Below are 25,303 nucleotides of genomic sequence, written 5' to 3'. Positions count from 1 at the left end.
CACTTCCTGAAGTCAATGACTAGCTCCTTCATTTTGCTGACATTGAGGGAAAGATTGTTATCTTTACACCATGCCACTGAGCACTCTCTGTCTTTCCTGTACTCTGTCTCATCGTTGTTTGAGATATAGCGTACAACAGTGGTCATCAGTGAACTTGCAGATGGAGTTAGGACAGAATCTGGCCACACAGTTACAAGTGTATAAGGAATATAGTAAGGGGCTAGGTACATGACCTAGTAGGGTGCCTGAGTTGAGGATTATCATAGAGGAGGTATTACTGCATATTCTCACTGAGTGTGATGTGTGGGTCAGGAAGTCAAGGATCCAGTTGCAGAGAGTGGAGAAGAGACCTAGGTGTCTGAGTTTGGAGATTAGTTTGGTTGGAATTAATGTGTTCACGGGGGAACTGTAGTCAATAAGAGGGAGCCTGATGTAGCTATCCTTGTTATCCAGATGTTCCAGGGTTGAGAGTAGAGCCAGGAAGATGATGTCTGCTGTTGACCTGTTGCAACGGTAGGTGAATTGCAAGGGATCAAGACAGGCTGGGAGGCTAGCTTTGATGTGAGCCATGACTAACCTCTCGAAGCACTTCATATGATGCAGGTCCCCGGGCGATAGTCATTGAGGCACTCTGCATGAGTTTTGTTTGGCATCAGGATGGTGGTGGGCTTCTTGGATCAGGTTGGGACTTCAGACCATAGTAAGGAGAGATTAAAGGTGTTAGCGAATATTCCTGCAAGCTGGTATGTGCGGGATCTGCATTCAGGCCAGTTATTTTCCGTGTGTTCACCCTCAAAAAGGCCAATCTGATGTTTGCAATGGTGACTGAAGGAATAGGTGCACCTGAGGCAGGTGACACCATTTCATTGATCTTCTGTTCGATACGAGTGTAAAGTGCATTGAGCGCATCAGGGAGGGATATATTTTTGTCTGCTCTACTGTTCCACATCGCCTTGTAGCCCATTATGTCGTGTAAGACTTGCTATAAATGGCGGGTGTCCATGTGGTTAGTTTGGGTCTCTAGCTTAGTGCTTAGTCTGGTATTACCGCTCAGTGTTTCTAATGGCCTTACTGAGGTCAAAGCTGGATATCCTGTAAAGGTCTGGGTCATCTTACTTGAACACCTCACACCTGGACTGAAAACAACAAATGCTGGAGATCACAGCGGGTCGGACAGCATCCATAGAGGGAAAGCAAGCTAATGTTTCGTGTCTAGATGATCCTTCATCAGAGCTGACGTGGAGTGTAGAGGGAAAAGCATTTATGCAATAAGTTGGGGGTCTTGTTGGAGGGCTGGGGGAGAAAGGATGTTGATAGGTCATATTAAGTGATCAGAATGTGAGAGTGGCAGAACAATGTGTGTCTAACTGCCCGACTGGGAAAAACAGAGGGGAAGGGAGAGAGGACATGGTGACAGAATGTAACAAGCAAAGCCAAACAAAAGGCAAGGAATGAGTTCACAATTTGAAGGCGTATTGAGCCCAGAAGGTTGTAAAGTTCCTAGTCTGAAGATGAGATGTTGCTCCCCCAGTTTGCACTATGATTCACTGGAATATTGCAGCATGCCGAGGACAGACAGGTGGGCATGTGAGCAGGATGCTGTGTTAAAATGGCCAGCTACAAGAAGGTCAGGGTCATGCTTATACACAGACCAGAGGTGTTCTACAAAGCGGTCCCCCAGTCTGTGTTTGGCTTCTCCGATGTAGTGTAGGCCACATTGAGTGCAGTGAATACAATACACAAGACTGGAGGGAGTACTGATGAAATGCTGCTTCACTCTGGACCAGGGTACGCTGGAGGTAACAGTCCCTGAGAGATGCAGACAGGGGGGAGTGAGGGGAAGAAGTGCTTGGTGGTAGCTTTCTGCTGGGATTGTCTGAAATGGTAGAGAAGGATCCTTTGAATGCAAAGGCTGGTGGTATAAAAAGTGAAGTAAAAGGGGACCTGCTCACACTGGTGTGGTGATGGGAAGGAGAAAGGGACGGGGCAAGGGGCAAGGGGCAAGGGTGATTGATTGGATGTAATTGAGGGTCCTAGTAACCACAGTGGCTGGGAAACCACGGTTATGGAAGAAGGAAGCCATGTCAGCCGCGCTGTTATATTCTCTGTCACCATATCCGCTCTCTCCTCGGTCCACTCCAGTGGGACTTCCTGTTCTTTCCTGTCGGGCAGTTAGACACACCATTGTTTCTGCCATTCTCACATTCTGATCACTTAGTCTGACCTGTCAGCATCCTTCTCCCCCCACCCCCTTAAATGCTGCCCTCTCCACATTTTGCATCAGCTCTGGTGAACTGTCATCTAAGCTCGAAATGTTAGCTTGCTCTCTCTCAAAGGAGGTTCCTGAACCGCTGTGACCTCCAGCAAATTTTGTTTTCAGTACAGATTCCAGAATCTTCTGTAATTTGCTTCTACCTCATGCTTGGACTTCAGCGGCAATGCATCACCGGATTCATCCATGGTTTCCAGTTGGGGAACATACAGATTAACTTCATTGGCACACAGTCTTTTACACACTTACTAATGAAGTCGATAAAGGTAATCGCATACCCATTTAGGTTGGCTGCTGAGTTCTTGAATTACGGACCAATCCACTCACTCTAAGCAGTCCCATAGAAGCTCTTCCGTTGCCTCAGAGCAGCACCTTGGTACTTTCTATACTGGGTCCTCACATTTCAACTTCTGCTTGTAATCTGATTTTCCAAACTGTGGATGGGATATGGAGCAGTAGGCATCTTTGATGGCTGTTTGGACTTTTGCTGGGACAGAAGGCATTACATTAGATTACTTACAGTGTGGCAACAGGCCCTTCAGCCCAATAAGTCCAACCGACCCTCCGAACAGCAACCCAGCCACACCCATTCTCCTACATTTACCCCTTCACCTAACACTATGGGCAATTTAGCATGGCCAATTCACCTAACCTGCACATTTTTGGACTGTGGGAGGAAACCCACACAGACACAGGGAGAATGTGCAAACTCCAAACAGACAGTTGCCTGAGGTGGGAATTGAACCTGGGTCTCTGGCACTGTGAGGCAGCAGTTCTAACCACTGAGCCACCATGCCACACACGTTGTTGGAATTTTGGTAGCACACTCTTGAGGTTGGCCTGGTTGAATTCACCGGCTGCAACGAACTAGGCATGGGATCTTCTGTCTTAAGACTGTTTGTAGCGATGTATATTTCATCAAGTACACTCTTCACTTCCACATGGGGTGGTATGTGGACTGCTGTCAGAATAGTGGAGGTGAATTCACACAGTAGTTAGTAGCGACAGCACTTCACTGTTAGATATTCCAGGTCAGGGAAGCAGTAACTCACCAGGGTAGCCACATCTGAGCACCAGGAGGTTCCTAAGTAAATATTTTCCTGGGATACTCAAACCATAAAGAATTTATATCCTCAATGTTTCCAGCCAAGAAATGCTAAAAACAATATTTTGTGTTCAGTGTGGCACTTTTAATGCAAAGAACTGTTACCAAATAATATCAAAAACTTATCTCAAAAAACATTTGTCTTAGAATCAGGAAGAGCCTTCTGAACAGAATACAAATTTCAATAAATGACTCAAAGGAAAGGGAGCACGTTTGCTTGAGCAGTAATAATTTTGGAACAATACATTTCTTCCAATCTAATAAATGATTCAATCATTTTAAGTTAATAAATTCATTCATCAACAACAGAAAGCTAACAGCAAGTCCCAGTGGATATCTTATCTTTCAACTTTGTTACAATAAGTTGGCTAATTGCTTTATCTGCATGAGTCCAAAGTTTCCTCTATAGTGTTATGCTGCATCAGGTAGATCTGTGGTTTTGAATGAGCTCTCGAGAGTTTTTAAGGAGAAAGAGGCATAATTTCTATCCCTCAGGACAGACAGGTTTTGAGGAATGTGTTTGCAAAGTGTTGACTGTAGGCACCTTTCATGCACCATTAGGATTATCCAAACTCTCCTTTCCTGCTATTTGGCTGGAGATTGTAACAGGGACATCATAGGCTCAGCCAGCAAGAGAGCTCAGCCCAAAGACACCAGGCTGTGAGGGCTAAATTCACCAGTTACCCTGTGAAGGAGTTTCTCTCTGTAAGGTTTTCCAAGACATGCTTTGTACCATTTACGAGTGTTCGGAATATGTCTACTTGTTGATATGCCCACAATGTTCCCAATCAACCGCAGTAGTGTCCACCTGTGTCTGTGAGCTATCTTTAGGTCCCATTGACCTTTGAAGCTATGCAATTATTCTTATTCAACCTGCTTTGGGACTTGACCCCTGGCTTCATGGCATAGAAGCAGGACCTTATCACTGCCTTACAAGAAATTTCTCCCCTTTCTCCAACTGCTGAGCTCCAAACTTAGGATTTGCATTTTATACAACAGGTATTGAGTCCACAAAGCCAAGGAACACGATGTAACTCATTAGACAGCAATGCTGAAAATGGCCTGTGAAGTGGTTACCTCCATGAAAATCTCATCCTGATTCCCACCACAGCCACTTTTAAGTTCCCACTTTGCAGTTTAGCCCAGCACAGAATCTCTGAGAGAGTGAATTAAGAGAGTGAATCAGCGATGTGGTCTGTTAAGTGACTAGTTATCAGGGGCTCCAATAGTTTAACAAAAGCTTGCACCTGAGGAGTCATTCAATTGACCACTGGGACGCAGAAACTAATAAATAGTTGTAACTTGGATCTAACCCAGATTGTGGATTTACTATGGTCCTGCCTTTGATTTGATCAAGGCTATTCACATCCGTAATTAGAACGAGGAAATTGCAGCATCCGGAATAACAACATCTGTATGAAAGCCAGCAAGCCACTACTACACACACACACCCTTCATTAGAACTTGCTGCAAATTCAGTAGTCTAATCTGTACAGCACTTAAACAGGGCATAGGTTCAGGATTGGTAGTGCACATCACTATCTACTTCAGTTGGCTGAGTTTTATTTTCCAATTTTCTCTCCTCAGAAAGGGGTGACTCATATTGAGATACATTTTCTCAACTTTTAGCAGCTCTCCAGTACCTTGTCACCACACCAATTATTCCCATGTTAACCTATATGGTGAAAAATATAAACTACTTAACTACAGAGGATCATAGGAATTCACTGTACAAATTTTCCAGTATGTATCACTGAATAACAACTAGAGCAGGAACACGGGCTGTCCCCGCTCCCTGCTGTGGTATGATGCCTTACATCTTTGATTTTTTTTTTAAAGTACAAAATCTATAGCATGCTGGCAACAACATTTTGAAGGTTTGACTGAGCAGAATGTAAAAGCTTAATTCTATCACATACAACAAGAAGAATAGAGCTGGTGTGAAATTAAAAGAACTGTTAAACACATGCAATTAATTATCTAGTTTGAATCATAGAATTCCTACAGGGGATAAGACACCATTTGGCCCATTGAGTCAGCACCAATCCCCTGAAGAGCATCCACCCAAGCCCATCCCTGTAACCCTGCATTTACATGGCTAATCCAGCTAGCCTGCACATCTTTGGACTATGGGAGGAAACTGGAGCACCAGGAGGAAGTTCACACAGAGGGAAAACATGCAAACTCCACACAGGCAGTTGGCCAAGACTAGAACTGATAGAACTGAACCAGCATCCACGGTGCTGTACGGCAGCAGTGCAAACCATTTGTCGGGATTCTAAATACGTACCTTCATCTTATTGATTATACCTCATTCTAAGCAATCAAGTTGTGACAAGACTGTTCAAAATTGGAAGAGTTTAACAGGTAAATTCTATTTGTTATAACGTTTATGAGTCAACGAAGGTTAAACTATAGATGGCAGGTCTGGTCTCACTGTGCAAAACTCCAGAGTTAGGAGAATTCATTGCTGCTGAAGCTAAGTACAGCAGACGGGGCTGGGAAGAAGAATCGATCCATGAATATTGTAATGGCTAAACGTTGTTATTAAAAAAAAACTTCTCTTGTTATTTCACATGCCCTTTAAGCCAATTCTATTTTTGTGCCCAAATGCCAGTTTCGTGGATGGCTCAACAGCACCACCATTGCAATCAATCAATAATATATGATAAGTGAATGCAGTGGCCATTAAAAGAACTGCACTCAAAACAACTTTAATCCTAAAAAAAGTTGGAAAAGTTTGAGTGGTTGTTGATATGTTCAGACAGTACGAAAAAGTCCTGCAGTAAAGCTGAAATTTTGGTGTCACCTGCAAATTTACTTATTATTCCTCCTATAATCGCATCCAAATCATTTATATAAATGACAAAAAGCAGTAGGCCCAGCACCAATCCTTATAGAACACCGTTGGTCACCAGTTTCCAGCCTTAAAAAAAGCCCCGCCACCACCACCTTCTATCTCCTACCTTTAATCTTATCTAAATACTTTCTCAAAACCTATGTACAGAATATCCATCAGTTCTCCTTTCCCCACAGCATGCTACCTTCTCCAGGAAGTCTAATAGATTAGTCAAACATTTACACAAAACCATGTTGACTGTGTCTGATTGCATTTAACCTATTCAACTATCCTGTTATAAATTCTTCAGTAATAGTTGCTACCATTTTCCCCATGATAGATCATAGAACTGTACTGCACAGGACAGACCCTTCAGCCCACAGTAGCTTGCTGGCCTGAAGTTTCCTGCTTTTTAATAAAAGTGCTGTGTTTGCCATGTTCCAAACTAATGGGATCAGCCCCAAATCAAGGGAGTTTGAAACAAAACATTAGGAATAGGAGCAGGAGTAGGCAATTCAGCCCTTCAAGCCTGCCCCACCAGTCAGAAAGATTATGATTAATCTGCCCTTAACTGCTCATTCATCTCACCTCCTTAGTGCCGTAAATCCCTCACAATATTTTAAAACTCTTTCTACCATCTCTTTAAATACCTTCTGTGATTTAGCGCTATATTCATAACCTTCCAAGAGAAGAAATTTCTTTGCATCTCAGGAGGCAATTGTCTAGTGGCATAATCGCTGGACTATTAATCCAAACCTCAGCTAATGTTGTGGGTTAGATTCCATTAGATTCCCTACAGTGTAGAAACAGGCCCTTCGGCCCAACAAGCCCACACCAACCCTCCAAAGAGCAACCCACCCAGACCCATTTCCCTTGGACTAATGCCCCTAACACTATGGGCAATTTAGAATGGCCAATTCACCTAACCTGCACATCTTTGGACTGTTGAAGAAAACCAGAGCACCCAGAGGAAACCCACATAGACACATGGAGAATGTGCAAACTCCACACAGACAGTCACCCAAGGCTGGAATCGAACCTGGGATCCTGGTACTGTGAGGCAGCAGTGCTAACCACTGAGTCACTGTGCCGGCTTTGAGGGGTCTCAGGTTTGAAAGCCGTTTGAAAGCCATCTGAAAGCCAACATCTCTGACATTACCCATTTGACAGTAACCTGAAGCGTCAGTTTTGACTATGTGTTCAAGTTCCTGGAGAGAAACTTAAATCAGTGACTTTCAAACTCAGAGGCTAGAATGCTATCACTGAGCCAAGTCTGCCAAAGATCATGTAGCAACCGTCTAAGCACAGTGTTTTACACATCAAACTGAGTGAAAGCAGCATTCAGGTAGGGATGGTAGATTAAATTAATGGCTGACAGCTGAGGAAAGATGGATAAATGTAGGGTAACATATGGCTCCATAAAATGAGTTAAACTAAAAGATTATTTTCTTTATTCACTCACGAGATGTAGGCATCACTGGTTGGGCTAACATTTATTGACCATCTTGTCACATCGTATGTCGAATGAAATATTCTTTGTGTCCTGATTCCACAGAATTCACTGCCTATTTCACACAATGGCACAGTAACTAGAGACAGCTGAGCTGACAATGTGAATATTGGCTGTCTGTCCAGGAACTGTCTTATCTCAGACTCTTACACCAGCTTTGTTCTATCATCCATTATATCACCTGAATGGCTTAAAATGAACTCTTATCTTGCAAATATCACATGATAAATTTGCAGCAATAGTCCAGCAGTCAATCCTTTAGTGTGTCTGTCATCACCAGTTCTCTATACTCAAACCAAACGTTGTTCTTAATCCAAACAACCATTACTGTCAGCAAAAGAAAGGAACCAAAACCCCAAAGCTTGCATCATTACAAAATAATGGATTGATGGGAGATTGTAATTTCAATTCTAGGTTCAGACAACATTTGTAAGGAATGTCATAGCTACTCTGTTTTTGCAGTCACTGGCCTGATTTTTATAGCCACTTTTTTGATCTAATTTTTAACATGTTGAATTACAAAGAACACTTTAGGATCAAAATTGCTTGGGGATGTTAAACCCAGAGCTCGGGAGAGGGTCCCCAATTCATTACAGTATCAGATGGAATACTTAAACACTTTAGCTTCCGGGTAAGGAAGGATAAAGTTGCACCCTTCTTCACTCACCTATCCTCTCAGTTAGTTGAAACATGAATAATTTAAAAAAGGATCCTTTCCTTTGTGGATATCTTTCTCCTGGACCCAAATGAGTTTATATTTTAAAATGAGCCAATTTGACCAGACTTCCTTGAATTAAAAAAAAGAGTTATTAGAAAAATATCAATACAGGATATACGGATTGATCTTTAAATTGTTTGTGAGGAATGGATAGTTGAAGCGGAGATTATTGTAACTTTGTCATTGGGAGGTGAGCAGTTGATTTGATGATCCTTAGTTTCGCCGATTGGTTGAGATTCTGTGGTTCTGATTCCTTTTGACCATGATTCAGTTCCAGTTCAAGGTTAGGCAGAGTCTTTTTGTTCAGTTCTTGCTTCTACACATCTTACTGGTCAGAGAGGATACTGGTTCACTTCAGCTCACTGCTTGCTCCAAAAGGCCTCTGTGCTGGACACAGGGCATCAACATCTTCAGAGATGTTTCATACGTACCTCTTTCATGCATGAACCCCATGTTCACAGACTTTGTATCCAACATGTATTAGTTTTATGAATCCTCAAGATACATCTCTGATCCACTTGCACTCCTCTTCTGTACTTCAAAGCTGCACCCAGGGCTGCTCCGGCTACTATCATTACAATGCAGCAGCGAGGAGTCTGCATTCAAGGACACACACATTCAGATCATGGACTGCATCTCCAGTCTATTTGCTTGCTCACTCACTCTGATCCTATGTGGAAGCCCACAGCATCCCTGCTGTGCATTACCTTGCCTTGCCTATTTGCACTTTGCTCACTCAGCCAGAGATGTCAGGCGCAGATTACTTGTGTATTACCTTGCCCATTTAGCACATTTACAAAGTCAGGAAGCTTATCATGGTTGTCAGCAGTCCTCAGCTATAGCTTTCTATCCAGGAGTCCCGACACAGTAAGTCAAGGGCAGCCAGGACACCAGTCCAGAGATTGGACATAGTCTGTCATGGACTTGGGGCGGTCAGAGTCAGGAGACTCTCCATGTAAGGAGTGAGGAACGATTCGGGCTGTTGGGCTGCCCATTACTTGTCTTGACTCTTTCTGCCTTAATGCTGCTTTCTTTCAGGAATGAGTGGGAGAATGAAGTGGAATGCAAATTTGTTACTTTTAGGGAGGTGTCCCATATGAGTGAGTAGGCAGGACAGAGTGCATGCAGGGTTATAGCTTGGAGCTGGTGAGAGCGAGGTGGGGAAGATTTGAGACAATAAAAACATAAGATCATAAGACATAGGAGCAGAAATTAGGCCATTCAGCCTATCAAATCTGTGCCCTTGTGTCCTAGTGAGAGTGGTAGAGCTTGAGCATTGTTGGGAGCTGTTACAGTAGCAGAGATAGAGTAAATGTGAAGTATTGGATTCAAGATAGTAGCACATACCCAGATGGAGCAGAGAAGGGCATTGCTAGGTGTGCTTTCAGACATCAGAGAGTGCATTGACCTGAGTGGAAACCTCAGGCCAGGCTGGCATAGTTTGGTGTTGTCTTCTCAATGAGAGAAAAGTACAAACTTGAGCTTTTGTTGACAGCCAGCAACACAGAACAGAAGGGAAACAAATACAGGCTGAATGTAGTTCATACTCACAATGCTAGCCAAAGGCTGGCAGCTTGACCTTGACAGTCCATGATGGTCTTCTGCACCGAGCTCTGACCTACTGGAAGCAGGTGTCAATCCAGTCCTGTCTGCCTTCTGGAGGTCGATGTAGCTGAGCTCTGTCATTGACAAAGAGATCATCCTCTAGCTCAACATTCTCATCCTTCTCTTCAGATGACTGTTTCTGCTGCTCAGCATCTAACAAATCTCCTCACTGGCTGCTCCAACTGTACAGAACCCAGCACACCAGGAATGATGCTGCAGATTCTGTCCGGATGATACTGGAATCCCCCCATACCCTGATAGCTCTAAGCTGTGCAACCATACCTTTAGCAGCTCTGCCATCTGCCCCATCACAGCCTTGGTAGCAGCATGTCACCACCTTGGGAAATGTTTCGCAGTGGCTGAGTGACTGACACATTATATCCAAAAGAGAGTAGTTGCTGTGCTCTGACCCCCATTTCCATCCTAGATGCACGTCAACCATTTCACTTTCCAATGTGTTCATTGAACTCCATCATCAGCCTTACATGATAGGTGACTCAGCGATAGTCCCCTCATCTCACTTCACCCCTGGAAGTAACACAAATGATGGGCCCAGCATTTTCCTCCTTTTAAGCTGTTATTGTTACCTTCTGCATGACTGAGATGACAATGTTAGATTGGCTAACACCAAAGGCATGGCATAATCTGCCTTTGACCAACATAAGCATATTCACTTTGCATGAATTGTACATTTGTGAAGGAACATTTGCAAATGAAATGGAGCTGGAGTTCAAAAACAGATGTTTCATGTATTTGTCCCATCAATGTCTGACTGTCCAGCGAATATGTGGGCTGCACATTCACACGTGAAACAGACTCTGATTCTGCCCACCTTGAGCTTTGCTCAGTTATTTTCCAGGAGCTTTTCATATCCAGAGAATGGTGAGTGGACACTGTCAATGCTGGGTTCCCACCCTCCACAGCCTGTGTGTCCCCTTTTACCTTGCACTGTACCAACAGCCTATTTCCCTCCATTCCCCCCTTCATATAGAAACCCACCACATTGAACTTCACAGACCTGATATTACACTTTAATGATTCTCTCCCTGCTCTCTTATGGGCCCCCAGTAGAGTCCATGGTGGTGGCCATCGCCAATAACTTGCCCCACACCCCAACACCAACACCTTCCAGTTATCTACCAGGCCCTAGAATATTGTTCTGCAAAGCCCCCATCATGCACCAGTTGGATGCCCTCCCAACACCATCATAGTTCCCACCTCCACAAATGCCTCTGCTTTCCACTACCCTCCAGCCTTGGCAGTGATCACCTCTTTGCCCCTCCTTAATGATCAGCAGGTGCTCACCAAGGACTGTATTCACTCCAGACCTCTGGCCAACGTTGACATGCAGTACCTAAATAAGTCTCGAGAGTGTGGTGCTGGAAAAGTTGATCAGGCAGCATCCGAGGGTTGGAAAAGCACAGCTGGTCAGGCAGCATCCGAGGGCTGGAAAAGCACAGCTGGTCAGGCAGCAGCTTTCTCCTTTCTCCTAGCTCCAGCATCTGCAGTCCTCACTTTCTCCAAGTTACCACCTCTCGACTCTGATCTCCAGCATCTGCAGTCCTCACTTTCTCCTCCCTAAATAAGACTGACAAGACTCTGACTGTTATGTTTGTAGCTCCCGAGTGACATTATGTGATTCCCCTGATTGCTGCTGCTGTTAGTGCAACAGGATTGACTATTGCCCACTCTCCGAGCTGCACATCCTGGAGGTGTTAAACTGACAGCTGGGTATGTTATACAGCAAGATTTCACCTCACTCTACATTCATTCCTGCTGACTGGGCAGCACAGTAGCTCAGTGGTTAGCACGGCTAACTCACAGCACCAGAGACCTGGGCTCGTTTCCACCCTTGGGTGACTGCCAGTGTGCAGTTTGTACATTCTCCCCATGCCTGCAAGGGTTTTCTGTGTGCTCCAGTTTCATCCCACAGTACAAAGATGTTTAAGCTAGGTGGATTAGCCATGGGTAAGACAGGGATATAAGGTAGGGGAGTGGGTGTGGGTAGGGTGCTCTTCGGAGGGTCAGTGTGGACCCAATGAGCTGAATAGCCTGTTTACACACTGTGGGGATTCTATGACAAGTAGCCTGTCTGTGTGCCTGTGCATAAGAGCACACCAAAATGGCTGCATGATTGCCTTTAAAATCTGGGATGATCATTCTAGAAAATGTGATCTGCCCAGCCTTCTCCATCCAGCACTTGTCAAAAGACACTTATCTCTCCCTTGTCAACAATCCAGTGAAGATGCAACATTTAAAGTGTTACATTTGGGGTGACATTATAAAGGATTGTAATATCATGAGAGGCATGGACAGGGCGAAGAGCCAAGTTTTTTTTCCCGGTGTATGGAAGTCCAAGCTAGAGGGCATAGGTTTAAGGTGAGAAGGAAAAGATTTAAAAGGGATCTAAGGGGCAATGTTTTCACATAGAGGGTGGTGCATGTGTGGAATGAGGTGCCAGAGGAGGTCAGGGGAGTTAGGAATGCTTCCATTTAATAGGCATCTGGATAGGTATATGAACAGGAAGAGTTTAGAGGTACAGTGGCCATATGCTGGCAATACCCTTTGTTGACAAGTTTAGGGTTTTGAAAGAAATTAATGAAGCAAAGGAAAAGATTTTCCTTTCCGATGATGGAAAGAATTTATCACACAAGATGTCGCTTGAAAATGAGTGCCAGGTTATTTTGGACAGAACATTTTCTCATACCATGGAAAGTGTGGAAATATCCCTGACAATAGTAAATAAATGCTAACTTAATTAATATTTTGAAATCTGAGACTGACAGATTTTACCTAGACAAGCCAATTAGGGACCCACAGCGTGTGGGTAGAATTAAGATGCAGGTTGTGCACAATCTAACTGAACAGCAGTACAGGCTAGAAATGTTTCTAAATCAATCCCATGACCCTTGATTACACTTACTGGAGCTATGCCTTGTGGTCCCAGCTCACTATGGTAATGACATTTGCTCTGAATTGTAAGTGTTTTTGTATCTTTCTCAGGCAGTAACTGCAATGTATTTAAGAGTTCCATCAGGGATTTCAACTTTACTCATGGAACCTCCAGCATCCATTCACTCTCTGACTGGTCCTCAACTTAAGACCATTCCTACAATCATGTGGCTTCTGGCTTTCATTTGCTGTTGCGCTATTTTTTTTATCAGTTCTGACTTGGGCTCATTGACGCTGTACTCTGCCTTATTGAATTTTATCTTAAGTTGCTCTTTCTCTGCTGGGAGACCTCAAATAACAACAGCTCTGCTGTTAAAGACACATCTCTCCAAATGAAGCTGTTTTGGGCCAGTCTCATGCTTTCTGGTTAGTAAAACCCAAGTCAGTAAATTACCTCATCAGGTGTTTTGCTGGTAATTTTGCTGAAACCACATGACTTTGTGTAAATGCTATTTGAACTCTTTTTTCAAAATGACTTTCTGATCTTAAAAAGGGTCTGATTTACTCAGAATTAAAAATAAATAAATTTTTCTCCACTTTAAGTTATTAGTTCTCAAATAATAAAATATTATAAACTTTCTTTACACTTATTTATTTCATTGTTCTTTGTATGATTGAACCATTTACAAATGTCATTCATGTCTACTTACTGTTAAAACTAAAGCTTGTCAGAATATTTATATGCTTTAATTAAGAAAAACATGACAGTCAGCATGCGATTGTCCATAAATTAATACACGTACAGTCAGAAGAATCTCCACACTGGCAAGTTTAAATTGAAGTCAAGTCTGTTTTTATGTTGACTTATTTATGGTATGTCAAGGAACAGGATCATTTTTGCTGTTTTGTTTCCTGTTGTTGTTTATGGAAGGCTAAACCATTAGATGATTGACCTCTCAAGGAATGGGATGTGTCCATGTTGGGATGATCCATCAATTAGTAGCTAGATGTCAGTGCAAAGGTCACTGAAGCCAAGGAGCAGGAAGTAGATGTTGGAGCCAGCCGGATGAATTCAATTTAATTGGAGGTGGCCATACAGGAGAAACAATAATGATCTACCAGTAGGTGATCAAGTTGACTTGTCTATGAATTCATATTGTCTACTAATTGTTCATGAGTTGAATGAGGTGTGACCTTGGAGCAAAACTACTTCAACTGAAATTTCCATTGTATGTAGCAGCCAAACTAATAGGCTATAAAAATGTGCCTGCTAAATATATACTATATTTGCTGCTGTAAAAGCGGAGATTCTGACACTAACCTTTCAGTGAAAACAGAGCAATTGATTCATACATGAATGGTATTTCTGAGGATTTGAATTCCAACCCCTCCTGATCTCACTACCTAGCTGTTTACGATGGTACACAAGACGATCACAGATCATTCAGCCAGCCCTATCCCCCAAAATGAGGAGAATAGGAAGGAGGAGATACTTAATCTGAGTAGGCACGAGGAACTGAACAGCCACCTTTAAATGAATTGGTTTGCATGAGGATGTGTTCAACTTCAGTGAAGAGTGGGTGGCAAGCAGAAAGTGTTTGGATTTTTTTGACCAAAAGTTGGTTATTGACTTAAGTGTGAAATATGAAAAAATATGAAATCTTTTACCAAAGATCAGGTCAGTTGTTACTCAAGATTGATAATGACTTGGGTATAGATAGTACTCTCCAGTTTAGAGTCAAAACATCATTCACCTTGCTGTGTGAACCTCTGTTCTTCCTTGTTACTTGGGTCACCTATCGAGATGATGCATATACAAGAATAACACATTTCGTATTGTGCCGGATCAGTCTCATTCTCGTCTTTAATTCCTGAAACTGAATGGCTTCCACATATTATTAAGCCAAATGTTGAGTCATGTTAACACCAATGTTAATGCCAACCTATTCTCCATCTCATAAATGCCATGGATATATACTTGTTTTTATCAATATATCTTCTAATAATCATTGCATATGTCTCCTTAAATGTGTGGATTTGTTATGTATTGTAAACATATATCCAGTATTCAGTGTTCCATCATACAATGTATACATTATCCAAAACATTTTAGTTTGAAATGTATATGTTAAATTGTACAAAATACTTTTGTATCTCCCCAGCTAAAAATTCAGTTTCTCTCCACATGATAGGGAATTGATGTCAGATAATTTCACGCAGATTTAATGAAAGGTAGTTCTTAAGTATGACACTTCTTTTTTTTACAAAACTGCAATTTTTCATGACCATTAAGCACTCAAAGCTATAAAAATGAATTTTTACAAATGAGATTCTTCTGAATATTTTGCCCTCAATCAGAGCTTTTCTACCCTAGCCTCCTCCAGTTATATTTAAATAAATGTCAAGTTTTGTATTAGTTCTCTTTATAAAGTTTAATCCTGATTACAGATCAATTGTGTCGCTTTGTAAGGATTTCGCATGCACAGAGCAAGCAACCTTGAATAAGAGACACCAGTAATAAACTAGTGAGACATTCTCCCAAAGGTGACTGCTGGTTATGAAATTACTTCTGTCATGTAGCCACGAGGCAGACGAGAAACATTATAGCTATCAGATTTCCTTGGCCCTTGCAATTTACCTGATTAACTGCTTCCTCCAAGTACATTTCCCAAATCTAGCTGCAGGCATAGCGAATGTGCTGATGTGCTATGTTGTCTCTGCAATGTATTACAATTATGCATTCTGTCTGGATTCAGTTGTTTATCTTGTACTCCCTCTGCAGGAATTGTTCATGGTACATGATGTATACTTTGCAAAAATTGCCACTGCATTCAAGCAAACCAAGATTTCAAAAAGAATTCATTCATATGATTGTTGGTGAGTCTGGAGTCACATATGGACCAGCCAGGGTAAGGATAGCAGATTTCCTTCCATGTAGGACATTAATGAGACAATTTTTGCAGCAATTGACAGTGGTTATGTGATTGCCATTATGTTGGATTCAAATGTTACTATTGGTCAGGGCAGGATTAGAACACATGTTCCAGAATGTAAGCCTAGGATTTAGTATTGCTACTCAAATACCAAAAGTACTGCACCTGAACTGAACTTCTTTCAGTTGAACTCTGACAAATAGCTAGAATTTTCCAAAATATGAGTAGTCTCATTGTACATAAATTAGGTATTTCATAGATTTTAAAATCCACATCATTTAGTAGTTGGTGCACTGTTGCAATTTTTGTTCCTTGTTTTTTAAAATATTTCATTTGATATTTGTCTCTCTAGAATTACTTATAGTTGTATTTAAATTTTCCTAACTAAAAATATTTTTTTCAGACCATCTGTGTATGGAATCAATCTCAACAAAAAGTAGAACTTATGTTTATGTACCACCTTTAACATTGTAAAACATCCCAAGACACTGAACTACAATGACACAGCTGAGATCCTCATTTAGTTTGTTGAGCAGATTATAACTGTGCTTTGATTTCTACTTATATTTCGGTTTCACTTTGCAGGTTAGTAAAATACATCAGAAACTCACTATTACTTTTGTCAGTTAAGATGAATGATACAAAAAGTTGGAATATAAACTGTGCTCAGGCAATGCTGGCACTATTTCAGTTAATTTGTTTATGGTAACCTCTGGAAAAAGCAGTAAAAACTGCATGGAATTTATGGGCTCAGCCTTTGCTCACTTTTAGCCTTTAATCAGAAGATTGTGGATTCAGGTCCTGCTCCAAACTCCTGAGCATAAAATTTCAACTATATTGCACAAAGGATGTGCTGCATTATTGGAAGTGTTACCCACTGAAGCTTTATACTATGCTCCCATCTGTTGGAAATATCAATTGGCATAATTTAAAGATGCTCGCCCTTGTTGTCCTTGTCAATATTTATCTCCGAACTAACACATCGCATTCGTTGTATATTGGACCTGGTTACTTGTAAGTTAGCTGTATTCTTCTTACATTACTGTGCTATACTGTCCTATGTTCTATATGTATATTGCAATGGTAGTTTCACTTCAAAAAAATCTCACTACCTAACTTATTTAACTGAAGTGAAAGTTGCTCTATAATTCCCATTCTTCTACAGCACTTAGTTGAGTGTCACTGAAGTAATTGGAAATGCTGACTCGATAAATTAGTTATAATGATTAGGTATAATCATTAATGCAGGGAGTGTTAGTATCTGTGTGAACCTAACTTCCATTGACAATGCATCTGCCTTACTCTGTAATAAGCAATGCCATTCAAACAGTTATGTTTAATCTTACAGTTAATTGCTTAGCCAAAACTTCTGGAAATAAAAATAAACTGAATATAATAATGCTTTTCATCAAACAAAATCCACTGCCCAAGACTGAACAGTGGATAGAGATAAAGCCTTATCCTTTCTAGTTTTCATTTCTTTCTCTCTCACCAGCTTAAAAGTATAATATAGTCTCAGTCTAGTTCTTAGATACAAATCCATGTGGATGTAAATTAATTAGCAAATTGGCGCAGAATTTCACATTTAGAATATCAAGTTATAATATTGTATACTCAAAAGGACTTTGAAATACTGGGGAAAGTTTGTATAGACACATGTGAGGGAATTCCAGTGCCTTGTGTTTTGAAGTGATTCAGAGAATTGAGATTAGAACAGCGACATAATTAAGGTCTTTAAAATGATGGAAAACATATATATTAAAGATATAAGTAGGCTATTTAACTTTCAACTGTGATTAAAGACCTTGGGAGCATGAAGGCAAGATAAGCAACACACAAACAAAAATAAAGATTAGAGCTTTTTCCACACAGTAGTGCACGAGTCAAAAGTCAGGAAAAGCAGATAATGCTACATTGATTAATTCCTTTAAACAACTGTATGTATACTTATACTGAAGCTGATAAGGATAGACATGTACACACTATATAAAACATAATGGGGTGAAAATACTCTTTGCAAATATTGTAATGTGGATTTGCACTAACCTCAATTAGAGAGCTTGGGAGAGATTAAATTAGCTGCTGATTTGTTATTGCCTGTTTTGCATGATTGTTCAAGTCAGTTTCGAGTTGCTATGGCTTTTATTCCACTGGGAAGAAAATTACAGGTGTAGAATATAACTCCCAGTGTTAAGTAAATTGAAAGCTTGCAACAATTTTCTCAAAACATTTGAGATTAAAGTGACTCTGCTGGGTATCTCTGCTCCTGAGAAACTCCAATAGCAGTCCAGATATTCAATAGCTCCTGGCTTAAATAACAGTAGAATTTGGAAATGGCAGCAAGTATTAGGCTCCAAATATTATAAAACATTTCAGTGTGGCAACTAACAAGACAGCCAAAGGATCCAAATCAGTTGGTGTATCAAAATGTGTATGATCCTAGTTTAGTTGTAAGACTGCTTGTGGTGATGTTCCTTGGAGAATGCGACAGGACAGCTTTCCAGTAATTGTCTTATTTTTCCAGTACATTCAGGCATGGAACAGTGGTGGTGATGGTGCAGAGGTTACTGTGTCATATGCCACATTGTTTGCCCATAAACCTTATTTCCTATTTCCACAATTTGCTTCCCTTCACTTCATTCCTACCTGGCAGATCTCCCATCGCACTTCCCCTTCAACCAATGCTTCTTTCAGATTTCTGAGACAAAATCCATTTGATCCTTTCAAAAGACTTCAAAAATGTCTAGCCTACTATTTAGTTTATTTGGCTTTAAGTGAATGCAGCAACATAAATTTTAGCTGCAGTACAATTTTTCTCTCACCTTATCAGGCAATCAGTAAATCACTTTGAGAGAATCTTTGAGAGTTCTTGTTTAACCTGCAATCACCAGTGTGTATGGTTTTGGTACTGGTCACCTTGTTGTCAAATGGAATTCTGCTCTGGTGATTAATAAAGTCAAAGCCGAATGGCAAAATATGATAATTAAGGTAAATGAACTGACTGGAAACCTTGCAAAAAGGAAAGTCAATGTTTCAGTTATATTTTCTTTCACTGTTAATTGCTCCCTACTCCAATATCCAACACAGCTTGGATATTGACCCTTATATCCATAAGGCTGTGGTTTATACAAAGCAGATTACTTGCTCCCCCAGAAGGAAATCATCCAGAAGCTGACACACTCGGACAGAGTCCATCCAACAGCACGTTGGAGGCAAGGCTAAAATGGCTGCAAGTAGGACTTCCACTGTTAAATTGGAGTAATTCCCTCTGTCAGGGCTGGCAGGCCAATAAGACTACTTGAAAACTCCAGCGTTACTAGCAGTGCCAGAGCTCAGTAATGGGCAGTGCAGGGACTGCAAGGAGCAGCATGAAGTATATGATGGCTGCTCAAAGAGCTAAGTCCCATTTTTAAGGGTAGAATCCAGGAGCCCAGGGAGAGAGGAAGAGGAGGGTATTGGCCAACATGTTGAAGGGTAGTTGGTGCAGAAGGAAGGGCAATTTGAAATCTTGAGTTGTGCACCCTCAATGCATGCAGAGAACACCCCACCACTTACCCCCAACTGAGGTGGATCCCTTTTCCTTCCATCCTTGGCAATAAAATCAGCTTGCCCACCGCTGCCCATATGCCCAAACCAGCAACGTTATGCTTGGTTGCTATAATGATGTGAAACTTGTACTGCCTGTATCAATAATATAAACCATGCTATTCTGATGAAAGTTTACAAACAAGGAGATTAAATTTACTGAGAAGCAGCTAAATGTTAATTTCAGGGATTTTCATGGAGGTTTCTCTATGAGCTCTAGCATGTTATCTCCACTGCTCACACCATGCTCTAAGGTACTGTCCTCATGCTATTTTGAGCCTATCAGCAGCAGAAGTCCTTGCTGCTCCTGTGACATTCCAGTTTTCCACTGGCTGTGCACCAGGTCTAGAGTACATAGCAAGAGGCAATGGAAAAAGCTTAGGTAATACAGATGATTCTTCACTGGAAACAGAAGCTCACATTTGTAAAAGTATTGCTATGTTACGTCATTACCTATCTGATCAACTGCCATTGTAACTATCACAAGAAGAAAGAAACTACAGAGGCTACCATTCTTATTGACATACCATGTTAGAACCCTGTTTACACTTTCTCTAACATCCAGTGCAGCGTATCATTGTGCCTTTGTTCAATGTGGGAACATCACATGATGAAAAGCCTTCAAACAGCTGAAAACATTCACTCTTAGAGAACAAAAGGAAAAACAAAAGAAAACCAACATTTTCTTCTGAGAATAAATAGAGCTGCAACCTTTTGAACAAAAATAAATTTACAATCAATGAATCATTACTTCACCTAATGAACATCTATTAGAAGGTATATCCTTCGTTATGCCTGATTGTACACCACTCTATCGTGGTGAAGGTATTATTGCTCCTCCTCAATGACTTCATCCTCCTTCTCTGAAGACTGCTAGTAATCTTCCATTTCTTCAGCATCCATTACATCCCCTTGGCGCTTGCTCAAGTTGTGCATACAATGATTTTGCAGCTCATTTAGGCCTGCAAAAGGAGGACTCTTCAGGCTGATCACGCATTGGAACCGCATCTCCCAGAGGCTCCACAGTTGACGAGTTGGAAGAATAGGCTACATTGTATCTATAGTTTAGATCAGAGTGGTGCTGGAAAAGCACAGCAGGTCAGGCAGCATCCGAGGAGCAGGAAAATTGACATTTCCGGCAAAAGCCCTTCATCAGGAATAGAGGCAGGAAGCCTCCAGGGTGGAGAGATAAATGGGGGAGGGGGGTGTGTGGTGGTGTGGGGCTGAGGACAAGGCAACAAGGAGTACAATAGGTGAATGGGGTGTGGATGGAGGTGATAGGTCAGAGGGAGGGTGGGGGGAGGTAGAAAAAAGTACAATACGTGAGTGGGGGTGGGGATGGAGGTGCTAGGTCAGAGGGGAGGGTGGAATGGATAGGTGGAAAGGGAGATTGGCAGGTAGGGACAGGTCATGAGGACAGTAGTGAGCTGGAAGGTTGTAACTGGGATAACGTGGGGAGAGGGGAAATGAGGAAACTGGTGAAGTCCACATTGATGCCCTGGGGTTGAAGTGTTCCAAGACGGAAGATGAGGCATTCTTCCTCCAGACGTCGGGTAATGAGGGAGCAGCGCTTCACCCTGGAGTCTCCCTGCCTCTATTCCTGATGAAGGGCTTTTGCCCAAAATGTCGATTTTCTTGCTCCTCAGATGCTGCCTGACCTGCTGTGCTTTTCCAGCACCTCTCTGATCTAAACTCTGGTTTCCAGCATCTGCAGTCCTCACTTTTGCATACATTGTATCTATACCTGACTTGGGTTGAGTAACAAAGTCTTCTGCCATTGTTATCAAGGGTGGTCCTTATCTCCAAGTAACAATCCTTGAAAGGCATCTGGCCCTTCATATCAAACAAGAACATAAGAGTTGGCATCATGGCAGCTCTCATGATACCAGGTGTAGATTTCTAAATGGTACCAATGATGACAGGTGAGTTGTGCATTGATGAAATGGAACCCTTTTCTCTTGATAAATTTAGTCACACTATGATTTAGCACTCCCAATGTAATGAGTGTCCACTCTATAGTACCCTGCATGTGGGAGAAACCAGCTGGGAGATAGCACAACTCCAGACCTTCATCCAGTTCCACTACTGGCAGTTACATCTCTTCCTACATGCACTATGGATACTGTTTGCTTCCATGCTTCATCTACACATCATCAAATCACCAACTTCAACGCATCATCTTGCCAACTCATACATCATGTCAGTTGCTCAGAACTGAACTTTGGAGCTCAGAAATGCATATGATTTTCTTCTACTGCTCGGTAACCTTGAGCGCAAGAACACCCACACAAGTACATGCAGTGCATGCATCTATACCTGATCCATCATATACCTTTTGGGTTACTTTCTAAGTGCTCACTCACTTTGCACTGCTTTGGAGGCTATCAGAAACTCCAGCCAACATTATCCTTTAATGCAGAAAGGGAGGCAGGCAGCGTGCCACAGCTCAGAATACTCAGTAGTCAAGAGTATAGACATGCTGAACTTCCTTGTTAGACATAGTTAACTCATCACATTTTTTAAGGTTTTGCTCCTTCAAAGACTGTATAGTTGTAAATCATAAAATAGATATTGCATTAAAATCTGCCCATTGCCTCATTACAGCGTTGACTCAAACATGGATAAAAGAGCTGAATTCCAGAGGTGAGGTGAGAGTGACACCTCTTGACATCAAGCCCACATTTGACCGAGTTTGCGATCAAGGAGCCTGAGCAAAACTGGAATCATGGGACAACTGTCTACTGGCTGGAGTCATACCTGGCACTTAGGAAGATGGTTGTAGTTGTTGGAGGTTAGTCACCTCAACTCCAGATCATCTCTGCAGGAGTTCCTTGGTGTAGTGTACTAGGCCCAACCATTTTCAGCTGCTTCATCAATGACCTTCTGTCCATCATAAGATCGGAAATGGGGATGTTCGCTGATGGTTATACAATGCTCATTACCATTTGAAACTCCTCAGATACCAAAGCAGTTCATGTTAAAATTCACCAAGATCTGGATAATATCCAGGCTTGGGCTGACAAGTGGCAAGTAATATTCATGCTGCAAAATTTCAGGCAATGACCATCTTTAATAAGAGACAGCTTAACCACCACCTCTTGACATTCAATGTAGCCACAGTTCTTCTTAAGCAAGTCCCATATATTTTCTGGTCAATAGTAACCTCACAAGATGTGGACAATGGGTGATTCACTGATGCTAACACCATTGAATGTCCTGCAGAGATTTCCTGGAGCTGAGATGATTAACCTCCAATGTCCACAGCCATCTTCCTGTGTGTTAGGTATAACTCCATCCAACTCATTACCACCTTCTCAAGAGTGACTAGGGATAGATAATAAAATGCTGGTCCAACCAGCAATGTCACAGTGAATAAAAATAAGTCATGCCTTTTATTTTATTTCCCAAACCATCTTAGCCAACTGCACCTCATGACTACCAAAACCTGCACCCTCACCATTCAGATGATCATGGGCAACAGGCATTTGGAAATACCATCACCTGCATTTCTTTCAAAGTCACATAGCATTCTAATTTGGAATTATATACTATTCCTTCCATGTCATTGAATCAAAATTCTGCAACCCTTTCCGTCATAACATTGGGTTTACCTGAACTATATTGGTGGCAATCATTCGAAAAGGCAATTCACTACCCTTTTTTGGGGGACATTTGCAATGAAATAGTTGCTAGTTTTGTAGTAATGCTTATAGCCCATTGACAATATTTTAAAAATGTAGTGTAGGGTCCCCTTTCCCAACACATCATAGTAGAGTATAAGCTATGAAAGGAAGAACAGAGCAAAACTGAAGGAATAAAGTAATTGTATAAAGGAAGTTACAAATTCAAAAAATAGTTTTAAAAAGTCTTGAAAACACTATGTTTAACCATTCATAATTTTCAAGTAATTCGTTACACAGATGTCTTTACACCGAAGATCTTGGAAGAACTTCAATTCTTTTCCTTTTATAGTTATTGTCCTTCTATTGTATATTCTCTAATATGAATAAAATCTCTGATTATTCTACCAGCTGACCTCTGATCACCTGAAGTATTCACCTCATCTGCCTGATAAGGCAGGGCAAAGTACAGGACAGGAGAAACTGGGCTGCCAAGTAAAACAGGAATGGCTGCATAAACATGCAAAAAAAATTAAAATTACAACAATGTTTGACAGACAATAGGGCATCAAATAACTATCCTTGAAGTGAACTGGATGAAGTTCAATGCTGGTGATGGGCTGTTCTCATTAAAGGAAACAAGGTCAAGCTTCCTTCAACAGGATACAGGAGCATTACACAAAGCATCCTGTCTTCAGTCATGGCCTGCACTTCGTTAATTTCAGTTTTCAGTTTTTTTTAACTTCTACACACGTGTTTATGCTTCTTAGTAATTGATATAAAATTTTTCCAATGTATTCTTGATGATATTTGAATAACCTTGTGATTTGTGATCACTGATGTATTCAGAATTTAATGCTTTAGTTCTGTTTATTTTCTGTTCTTAAAAGATTACCACATGTATTTATCTACAAATGATTGAGACCTGGGATTATTTTGTTTCTTTACAAATTCATGCATACATAATAAATGAACAAATGAAAACACATTGAAAGATAGAGCACGTGCAATGTACAACTATAATATTTTTATAATACATGCACAACATGCATTCATTAATTTTCAAAATATGCGGCCAATTTTGCATTTTATTTGTTATTTCCCGAGACAATGTTATGGGTTTGCCATCCTTTTTCCTCTTCATTCCACCTGAGAATTGAGCGTTTCCCAGGCAGAGAGACAAGAAAATCTGCCCTATTATGTTTATCATAATCTTACACAAGAAAGAAAAAAATAGAATCAGGAAGGGGAGAAGGGCAGGTTAGACTTACTTCATACTGGGATTGGTGAATGTATGTGTTGGATTGGTTGTGAAGGCAGTGAGGAAAAAACAAATTTTAGGAGGAGTTGAATTGGTGTCTGGAGAAAAAAAAATGATTGAAGGATATGATACATATTGTATGATATGATCTCTACCAGCCAGATGAATGTTTTCTAGTCCTGTAAATTAATTTGTTCCAATAATCTTACCCATTTAAATTCTTATGATGCCAGTTACTTTTCAATGCTTTTACTCAAAATTATATGTCTGAATTTCCTAAAGGTGAGTAAATCCATTGCAAATGGATTACATGTTTTCCTTTCCACAGTAATTAGATGTTAACACTCACCTTTGTGTCTCAATTTTGAAAGCTCCATATTTTTATGTGCTATAGTTTTGCTATAAATTTTCAGCCATTTAAAACATTTGTAGTTAGCAATACTGCAGTGCTGAACAAAAAGAATGGCATATTTGGAAGATTTTGATGAGAGTTATTAAGTTGTTAAAATAACAATGTAATTAAAAACAAAACTTTTAATACACATTAGCAGGAAAGTTTTGTAATGCCACCTTTGGCTTTCAGCTGCCTAATTCCCTCCTTAAAACGCTCCAGCTTTCCACACTTCTCTTTATCTTAAGGGTGCTACTTTGAAACCATCAGCTTTGACTAAGATTTGATACCGGCTTTGCTTTCTTATTTGATTCTGTATCAAATTTTATTTGATAAAGTTCCTTCAGAGTGCCATGAGATGTGTATTAATGCTGCTGTTGCTAACACAGGAATCACAGACCTTGGAGTGCAGGTTCATAGCTCCTTGAAAGTGCAGTCGCAGCTAGATAGGATAGTGAAGAAGGCGTTTGGTATGCTTTCTTTTATTGGTCAAAGTATTGAATACAGGAGTACATGTTGCGGCTGTACAGGACATTAGTTAGGCCACTGTGGAATATTGTGTGAAATTCTGG

General features: G+C 41.1%; 1 long non-coding RNA gene across 1 annotated transcript; it reads left to right on the top strand.

The window, feature by feature from the left end:
- The first annotated feature begins 5,589 nt into the window (after nucleotides 1-5,589).
- Nucleotides 5,590-24,704, top strand: LOC122550146. The gene is made up of 3 exons (XR_006311753.1): nucleotides 5,590-5,744; nucleotides 15,724-15,850; nucleotides 23,491-24,704. It is a non-coding gene; the product is annotated as an uncharacterized LOC122550146 (long non-coding RNA).
- The last annotated feature ends 599 nt before the right edge of the window (nucleotides 24,705-25,303 follow it).

This window comes from Chiloscyllium plagiosum, chromosome 1 (assembly GCF_004010195.1).
Source record: "Chiloscyllium plagiosum isolate BGI_BamShark_2017 chromosome 1, ASM401019v2, whole genome shotgun sequence".
Lineage (NCBI taxonomy): Eukaryota > Metazoa > Chordata > Chondrichthyes > Orectolobiformes > Hemiscylliidae > Chiloscyllium > Chiloscyllium plagiosum.
Note: the sequence above shows the minus strand (reverse complement) of the source record. Positions and strands in the feature narration are given on the sequence as shown.